Genomic DNA, 11,113 nt, shown 5'->3' on the forward strand with positions numbered 1-11,113 from the left:
ATACAATAAAGTTTTTGAATAAAATAAAAAAATAAAAGTTTTATGTAAAGTGTCGATATTGAAATTTTTAAAGGTTAGTAGTAAGTTGTTACAATCTAATGACTTTATATTCATTAGTGACGTTTTTGATGTCATATTTATACGTTTATGTAGCACTTTAAACTATTTTCGTTTCAAAGATGTCACTAAATTAATTATAATTTGAGTTTGTTTATTATTTGTAGTCTTTATATTTTTTTTTTAATTTTCGTTTCTGCAACGTAGTATCTTTTAATTGTACAATTACAATTTTAGTATATAAAACTAAAAGTTATAACTATACGTTTTTAACATCTGCATAATAGATATTAAAGTAAAGTAAACCCTAAGATTTTTAGTATTTATGAAAAACTAAACAAAAAAATTATTAATACTTAATTATCAAAATATGAATATAAATTTATATAATTGATGAAATTTAAATAGAATTTAAAGTTTTCATATGGAACTTAGTGAGTAAAAACTTTAGTTTTTAGTTGTTTGAAACCAGTGTTTTGCTTTTAAATTCATAATGAAACTATTAGGGTACACAATTTTTGAGAAAAAAAGAAAGTTTTCTAGAAATTAAGTTGTTAGTGTCAAAAGAAAAATCTATGTTTTGTTTCGTAAATCAACTACATATTTATTCAAACTAATGCGAAAACACAATGTTATTTACGATAAAGGTTAATTATTTTCATTACTGATATGCTTTGAACATTTTATTCTTGATTAAAAAGTTAGTTCAGTAAGCAAAAAAAAACTACCCATATTAAATAAAGTCAAAGGTCGGCAGGTATACTGTGGTCGCGGGCTAAGTTTAAAAAATAAAAACGTTTGCCAGCCGCAGTTGTAGCTCCTGTTTTGTCTCTTCACTTCAAACGTCAGAATGTACGTTTCAATATTTTTTTTGCGAGCCTCACTTCAAGCTCGCAGGCTGCAGGTTGAACCTTTCATGGGCTGTTTTGAAGTAAAAACATGCTTGCGAGCTAAACTTTTACCCTTGATGGGTCGCAGATTGCCGTTCCCTGCTTTTAGACATGTTTAACTAATTTTAGGTATCTTAAATAAGTGAAGTGTCAACATAAAGAAACTATTCTAGTGTTTTATAATATCAAACATTTAAAACATTAGGTATTTTTTAATAAAACAACTGTCTATTTTTTGTACTAAGTTAGTGATTTTATTAATTTTATCCGTTTAATTCGAGTATTAGGAGATACTATAAATTTAATTGTTTGTGTTTTACCGAACTAGAACTAAGAATTTAAACTAACTAACAACCAGAGAAATAAAAATTCAAAAACACCCTAAAATGTGTTTATAAGAAGTGGTAAGATCACTGGTTTTAGTAAGTTTAAATACTAATACAAACTTATAAGCTTTTCTATAAATTCCTTTTTTTAACAACTGGTTTTAGTTTAAAATAGTTTATGTTCAGAGTCAAGTTTACTAACAACGGAGTCTATAGGTATTCAGTTTTAATTATAAATGACTATGGTTTTTTTCTTTCAAGAACTTATTTTACAAACTAAGTTTCGGTCAAAGACCTCATTAAAACCAAAACATATAATATTATAAATGACTATGATGTAAAAAGTTATAGACTGCACTGCTTTAAATGATTTAATATTTCTAATGTAATTGATTTATAGATCCGATTTTATCTACTTAACTCATAATTTTTTTTACAATTCCAATTAAAAAAGTCTTAGTCGCTTTTTATATAGACTAGATACCGTTTAATTTATTATTCCAAAAGCTAGATCGTATAAATTTTATTTTTTTTTTAGTTAAAAAATTTAAACTTAGTGTAAAGAATTAAATAACGAAACAATGAAAAACAAAATTTTATTGAAACATTTGTTGTTAAATTTCTTTATATATAGCTAAAATATTATTTCCTACATTTAGTTAGATACATATTTTTTGATATATAAAGATTTAGCTTGAAAACATAATTAGTCAATCAAAACCGAATAAAAACCAAGGTATTCTTAACGGCGGAATTAAAAAAAAAATTAAATAGTGACGTTTTCAGTTGATAAACAATATAATTAAAAAACTACTAAGCTTACTAAGTATCTTTAATGTTGTTTTTTAAGAAAAGGTGAAGTTATTTAATGATTTATTTCAATAAAAAATGGTAAAAAATAAAAATATTCATACATTTTTCGTCTAGTTTAACTTGTGTGAAAAATAGTTAAAAATTTAGCTTTAGCTGTGAACTTTTATTTTAAACTGCTTTAGCTTATTTATAGTTTGTATTTTTTTTTGTAAACTACATCAACTTTTCACTGTACGCAATTTTGTCTGAATACGGATATTGAAGTTTAAATGCTTTTTAAAAATATATTCAAGAAAACGAAAACAAAAAATTCTTTGTTTTAATTAGAGTTTTCATATAAAAAGAAAATAAATTAAAAATAAGAATAGAAATTACAAAAGTATTACTGCACTCAAAGTATATTCTTTAAATATACAACAAGTATAACGAACAGTGCAGTCAGTTATACTTACATATATCTTTATTTAAACATAAAAAGTATAAAAGCCATAGAAATAATTGATAATAACTGATTAAAAGAAATAATGAACAGTAAAATTTACATATATTTAAATTTTTTTATTAAATTTGAAATACCAAATTATAATATTATACTTTAGTTTGTTTCAAGATTAGCTTGTTTATTGAACCTAGCAGTCATTTTTTTGTTGGAAAGTTTTGAAACAAGTCGTTAACTAATCTAGAAGTTAAGAAATACAAAATAACGAAACTGTCATTAACTAAATCATAAAATATTTATGGATGGTTGTTTATCTTTCGTTTTACATAATTTATTGATCAGTTATAAAAACTGTTGGTTTTTTATATAATCAAACAAGAGTTTTTAAAAACCAATTGCATCATACACGATATCCTAAAATTACTAGAAATTTTCCTACAATAGTATAATTAGATATGATGTATAAAATTTTAGAACAATACTTCTTGAGTACATACTAACGGTTGAGAACGTATTTTTCTTCAGTGTCTAAAGTTTTAACTAGAACTTGAGATTAATATAGTCTAATTAAAAAAAAAAGACAGAGACTTCAGTTATTGTTTGTATAAGTTTAACATTTATTTCTAGATATTTGTTTAAATTTTAAAACTAATATGCTTTTATTTATGGGATAGGATTCAGGCATAATTTAATATTTTAGTTAAGCTTTAAAGCATTAAGGTAAATGTTAGAGTATACGATTTACATGAAAAAATTTGTCAAAAAACATAACTATATTATGATAAGATGTAACGTTATAAGGCGTTAAATCCTGGAGATCCTGATAAGCTAAGCTTATCGGAATGTATATCACAGATGTTCTTGTGCTAAAACTTTATTTCAACTAACGGCGTTTCACTGCTCTCAAATAAATTGAGACTCCTTGAGCTTATTGAGACTCCGTAGATCTGTTCTTAAATTTATTTGAGAGCAGTGAAACGCCGTTAGTTGAAATAAAGTTTTAGCACAAGAACATCTGTGATATATTATGATATTATATTTATGACTTTTAGTTTTAAAATACTTGTTTTCAGGTCTAAAAATTGTACTTTATCTATTTACAAATGTTATCATCAAATTTTGCAATTTATTCACATACTTATATACTTAAAATCTTTAATATATTCTCAAATTTCTTTTAAACTTTTCCTAATCCAATTCAAAGTATCGGTTATATGTTGAATATTTTTATATATTTACCAAAAGAATTAACGGAATACCAATTATTTGAAAAAAAAAAGGCTTTTTTAACTTTTCTACTTATAATTTTTAGCAAACTATTGAACAAGTACAATTTTTTTAAGCTAAAAACTAGTTAAATTTTATCGTAAGTAAATACATGTACACTTTAGAAGCATTCAAACGAAATGTCTAAAAAATATTTTTAACAATTTTATTTTTACTGTTTCACAGTTTACAACTTTAAAGATTAAAAATTTTTCATTTACTAAAATTTTATTGGTATCCAATCAACATTTGTTTTAGCCAAAAAAATCTTGATAAGTGTATTCAATACAAATGTTTCAGGAGCTAAATATAAGTTTACTTTAGACTAAAACAGTAGCACGTTTCAATATTTTGCTTTATATACAAATAAAGCATAGTTTAAAGTTTAAATTACAGTTTTAAATTTTCTAGTACTAAGATATTAAAGCCTAAGAATTATAATTTACTTAAAAAAATAAAAATCACGAGTATAAAGCAACTATAAGAGCAAGTCAAAGTTTGATGTTCACAAAAATGTTGAAACTTTTTGTTTTAGAATAAGTAAAAAATTACTTAACTTGCAATTTAAAAAATTACACTATCATTTTATCAACATTTATACTTAATAGTACTAACTTCAGTATAAATAATTAAGCAGCACTAATTTTAATAAATAATTATTAATAATTATAATAATATTTATTGTTACATGTTAATGTTTTTTTTTATAAAATATATATCTTACCTAATTAATAAACTGCTGTTTTAAAACTAAGACTAATATGACTGTATAATTCCAAACAATACCTTCAATAGATTACATTAATGTTATCCGTCGATTAACGTGATAAACTTATTTTACTTTTTAAATTGTTTTCATTATTTTTTTAGTATATTTTAAATTTATTTGTTAAGTTACACTTTTGTTAAATTAAATAAATAAAACTTTACAGTTCTTAAATAAATAAAAAATAGATACGATTTCACTAGAATTATTTTTATCTTACTTGCATAAACGTTTCAAGTGTTTATATACTTAAAACAGTACACAGAGTGACATATGTTAGAGGCATATAAAAAATATATTACTTGTTTAAACACACGTCGTTTGAGTATTTTGTTTTTCACAAAGAGGACATAGAAAAATAAATGATGAACTGACAGCTTTAAATGCTACAGTAAATTTCTTGAAATCTGGAAACCTTTACAAACTCGTAGCAAAAAACTTTTTGATTAATAAGAAAATAAAACTTAAAAAAAAAAAGTTATCAACTAGTTCTTTATTCTTGAACCCTATTTGAGGTGATATGTGGTTGGAAATATTTAAATATAACTTAAGAAATCAAGGTAAACGGTGTTGCGTTTTGAAATTTCAGTTTAATTAAACGTTTTTTTACGTTAACTAATAACTAGTAAACTTCTTATTGAATCTTGAAATTTCGAATTTAACCTTGATTCAAACTTTACTAATCAATTGAAATATAAATCTAATAAAACGAAGTTAATTTAGAAACATAAATTAAAAAAATCTTAATAAAATTATTTCAGTAAAATATTTTTTTTACTTGGGAAAACAGATGTTTTTATGAAAAAAAAAAACTAAGTTAAAACGTTTTTTACTTTATTAATATTAAAGCGTAGTTTGTTTAGAAGTTATATAAATTGTACTAGTATAGATAACCAAAATAGTTGATTAAGTATTGCTTTAAATGAACATTTTTAGAAATTTTAAACACAGTAGGTAAGTAAATTTTAGTTAAAATATCCTACTGCCTACTAGTTATATACCCTTGGGCGCGTTGTTACCGTTAAAACTATAATTTAATTTGAAACATAATATTTTTTCTTACTGCTAATGTAAAAAGTCGATCAAAAGCAATCATCACAATAAATATATCTTGTTTTTTGTTGAATTTGCATTTTAACTACAAGTAAAGATAAAGTTGAAGCTATTTTTAAAGAACAACACTTGATTTTACTATCCAAATATTTTAAATGATATTTAATTTTTATAATAAGTATAAACCTTAGAAAAAGTTAAGTTTAATACAACAAAATAAAAACACAACAATTTATATTTTATGCAAAAAATGACCATTTTTTTTCGTTTGGTATATACCAAGTTAATATTGTTTCCAGAATACAAACTTAGGTTTTTTTTTTAGTTTATAATTCATAAAATAATGGTTTATATAACACATTTGGATAATATAATAAATTATTCGTATGAAGAAAAAACCTGTATATAGAAACTCAAATTCTAGTAGATTATTTTTTGACAGCTATAAAGATTATTAAAAAAAATAGTTTTTAAATTATTTCAAGTTCATAAAACTTCATCATTAAATTAAATATTTACTGTATAGTGTCTTATAAGGTTTAGTTTATGTTCAAAGCAATTTTATGAAAAATATAGCGTACTTTATTGTCCACTATAATTTTTTTATGTTTTTAGGTATAGTTTCATTTATAACTTTCTGATAAGTTTTTTTTTAAACAGGTTTAAACTATTAAAAGAAATAAGAAACCAAAATTTAATTATCGAAATAAAAAAATAGTATATAAAGGTCATTTTTAATTAGTTTATAACCCGTAGCACTATGTTCGAGAAAGTAAAAAGAGCGTTACAAAAGTTTTATAGAAACTAATACATACTTCTTCTTACTAAATTATCTTTTACCTACTTTTATTAAGAAACTTCAGATAAAAAACATAGTACGAATTGAGTTTAGAGCTTTTAAATAGTTTAAAATAAGTTGTTCCATTTAAGTTCGCATAGATTTCAAAATGATAAATTCTCGTAAAATAAAACACAAATAGGCTGTTAAATGTTCTAAACAGCTTCAAATATTTTATCTGATTTGTTTAGCGTAAATTAGTCTATTAGAAGCAATTTACAATTTAAATTTTTTATCTGACCAATTTTGTTATAAGTTTTCAATAACTGTAAATAATAAACCGTTGTTTAAATGGCTTGTTTGAATTAGATAAACTTTTTTTTTTGAAGTTAAGCAAGCTTTATGTTGATATTATAAACTATTTTAACTATTTTAAAAATATTTTTTTTGAAGACAGTGAAACCTTGAATTAATATCATACCTTTAAATAACAGCTCATTATAAAAAATAATGCATAGTTTTATTTTACAATAAGCTTTTTTTATTCAAAAATAATTACGTACATTTTTTACTGAACTAAATATTTTCTTTTGGGGTATTTTAACTTAAATAGTTAAGTAAAGTTATAAAATTGTAAAAAAATTAATAAAAAAAACCTTTAAAATAGGTTATAGTTTATTCTGTATTTATAACTTAAAATTTATTAAATGTATAGTGTCGAATTGTTTTTATTTTTTATTTTTATAGAGCTATATTAGTTTTTTTAAACAATAAATTCAAAAAAATGTCTAATATTTCAAGTTTAGTTTTTACTATATAATGTTTAAAAAAAGTTTATGCTGTTTCAAATTTCAAAAATGTTACTTATTTTTTTGAAACTTGCTTGTCTTAAAACTCTAAGCGTTTGTCAATTATGTTCGTTAGTTGTTTTTAACGAGTAGTTTTTTTTGTTTAATCTTTTATAAATTCTTTTGTTTGTTCTATTGTACTCTAACTTAAATAAAGTTTTTATAATTTTTAGAGAGACTAAATAAAGTACATTTCTTATCGCTATAGTAAGCTTAATCTTTTGTATAATATCTACCTTGCAGCAAAGTTTTAGTGAATAGTATTCAATATTAAGAACTTAGCAGCTATTAATCAATAACAGTTATTAAGTCACTAGCTTAAAAAAAGAGAGTATCTGCATTTTATGAATTTTCTTCGATTCTGAAAGTAAAATTATCTTGCTTTAAAAGTTAAAAGCCATGCATTAAGAAATGTAGTAAAATGTTAAAGTGTTTATAATGTATTTTGTTCTAAAACTTATTTGAAACGTAGTTATTATAAAATATGAATAAAACTCTAAGTATAAATAAATATATACATACAGGTATATATGTTTATAATATACTTTATTTTTGAAGTCCGTGGATGATAAATGAGACTCTCTAATTTTCGTAAATGCCAATTATAAAATTATTACTTAAAAATAACCTTTTTTGAAATCTAAATAAAAAAAATTCTGATGACCCGTAGTAAACAACTAGATTGCATTTCAGAATAAAGTTTTGTTATTGTGTACTAAGTTTACGTATGTATATATATATATACATAATATATATATGTATTTGTAGATAAAATAAAATCTAAGTATGTTAATAAATTTTGAGTTTGTTTAATAAGCTTTTAAATAAGTTTATTGCAAAAAACATTATAAAATGATAGTACAAATACTTTAAGTTACCGATTCTCACTTATTATTAGATTGAAAAAAAAAGGTTAAGCATTTATTTAAAAAAAAAAATTCATTAGAAAAACAAACATTAAGTTTGAAACCAATAAAGTAAAACTATTGAAAAATAATTTTGCTTTTAAATTTTGTTTTTACAAAATAAATCATTTTTATTACTTTAAAGTCACAAAAGTAATAAGTAAAGTTATAAATCAACGATAGAGTAAAATTGAAAAGTGAAGTATTGGTATTGCTTTAGTTGACATATGGTATTTCACAGATGATCTATCTTTTCCAATAATCAATATATTCCGATCTCTTATCATTTTAGAAAGAAACTTATCTAAAATTACCGAAAACTCGCATCGGGAGCCATAAAATTAATTTTTACAGTCATCAAGTTAATACTAAAGTATTATTGTTGAACGTTTGTATATTTAAATTAAAATGGAGTCCTTGAACAAAAAAAAATCTTAATATTAAGATGATTCTTAGGCTTTATCAAATGATGTTTTTTTTTTGAAATAATGAGTTTATTTAGATAAAAAGTCTAATTGCATTTATGTATGTAAGTATTTAAAGATCCTTATCAAATTTAATCGAGCATTTTATTAAACTTTGTACTTTCTTTTAAGTTTTAATTTTTCAACTAAAATAGAGTTTAATATTTAAATAACGACGTGTATTTAATTTACAAAAACTTTAAGTATTACTTACCTTTGAAAAAAATGATGACATAGATAAGACTAAAATTTATTTTAAATATTAGATTTTCAATAAAACGAAGTGCTTGAAAATTTTTATAGCCAGCAAATTTTGCAATTTGTCTCAATTTGAGTAAAATTAACTTTGATTTTTTTTACTGTTTAATTTAAGAGCAGTTATTTATTATTATCAATCAATAGATGAATAATCTTTAAAAACTAATGAAAAGTAACAAAATTAGTTATTTTTTTAGATATTTACTTAGATTAAAATGTTCTCAATAAATACTGAAATAAAACTTATAATTTATGTCTAGTCGTGTTTAAAAATCATAAAATAAACATATGTTTTGACAACTAATATCACTTTTAATAAGTTTAAATCAAAAATTAACCTTACTGAAACATGAAAAGATTAATGAATAAATTGGTATTTCTGAGATGTATATTAACTATTAATATTTGTAAGGAAGACAACTTCAAAAGTATTTCTAACATAGTATGCCACATTTTAAATTGGCTTTTAAAAAATATGAGCTAATTTAAAAACTAGTCGTAAGCTGTCAGAAACTATCTCTTAAGTTTTGAAATGATTTTAGCATAAACTAAGTAAGTTGAAGTGCTAATCAAAGTTCTAAACGTTAATGTTTTATTTAAAATCTATTTATTGGTATATAATTCAGAAAAAAATAGTTTTATTTAGACACTTAACTATTATTTAAAATTATAAAACTTTTACGTAAACAAAACTGCATCTAGCTGGTTTATTTATTTATTACATAAGAAAAAATGCAAGTTAATGATACGAAAAATGTAACAAAAATATATACCAACTAACAATAAAAAAGTTTATAAGGAATGATTTAAGGTACTGTGTTTTAAATTGAATATTTTCAACGAAACTAATGAAAAAGTATTTCTAAACTAAATGATACGTAAGTAAAAAAAAGGAACTAAAAGTAAGTAAATACAACTTATTATACTTATTTTATCGACTTTATGCGTAAAAAACTAATTAATAAAACTTTTTTTTAACTTCATGAAAAAAACATAGTACTTTTTTAAAAAAAGAAAGTTTGAAGATTAATAATTTTTTGTTAAACAATGCTGTTTTTGAGTTTGTATTTTAGGTATATTTGTAACCAAACTAAATACAAAGCTTTACCGACATAATACATAACAACAAAAATGCTTTTTTGCTGCGAATTCACTAAAAAGCATTAATTTTTTTATTTAAGCAATGTAAGGAAATTATAAAATCAATTCAAAGTTCAAACACAACACTATTACAATAAAAAAACGTTGAGTTAAATAAAACAATGTAAGTACGAAAAATTTCAAAGCTTAAGACTGTTACAAACAAACTAAGTGATACACCATTGATGAGTGAAAATGTATTTTGGTAATATTCTACTGTCTAAAAATTTTACTAGGTTCGACTGTAACTACTTCATATGTTGTTACATTTTACTGTAATTATCTTAAAAAACATATTTGAAAAACTGCATTTTTATTGATGTTCAAAATAACAGTTAAACATTTGGTTAACTTGTATTTAGTAAAACACAACACAAATGATAATTTGATTGAAAATCATTTTAAAAAGTCATAAACCTTTTTTTTAAATGAAATACATAAATGAAAAATTTTTGGAACTAATATTATACAATTTATCAGTCTAGTTCTAAAAGAACAATAGTTATTTTAGATAATAATAAAGTATAATGTGCATTAAATTTTTAGCATCAAATAAATGAAGTTGAAACAGTTTATAGTTATTAAGATTCGTAAGTATAAAACAAATAATTTTAAGCCTAAGGATTATTTGTACCACTTAATAAGCTTTAATACTACAGTATTTTTGAATAATAAACTGTAACTCAAGTTAAGTAAATAAGCACAGCTACAAAAATTAAAACGTATATTTTTGTAAAAACATGTTATTTTTAAGTTAATTTTATAAAACTAATGGTACAATTTAGTTCAGTCTGTAACTAATGAGGTTTTACATAATACAAAAATTAGTATTACTAGTAGCATTAACATATGTGTATTTAGAAAACGGCTTAAAAGAAAACACAAAATGTTATATTTTATAAATTCTCTTAGTTATCGATAGTTTAGCATACATCCTGATTCAATTGATTTTAACTGGTAATACTACATCATTACTACATCGAAAAAAATTGATAGACTGAAATGTTATAGTTTTTATAATTATCTTAAAATATAAGTACTCTATGTTTTATTTTATTTTTCTAATAAACTGATTATATAATATAATTATTTATAGTCTAAACCATAAAA

The sequence above is a fragment of the Thalia democratica genome, chromosome 8, assembly GCF_965202585.1.
Source record: "Thalia democratica chromosome 8, ktThaDemo2.hap1.1, whole genome shotgun sequence".
Classification (NCBI taxonomy): domain Eukaryota; kingdom Metazoa; phylum Chordata; class Thaliacea; order Salpida; family Salpidae; genus Thalia; species Thalia democratica.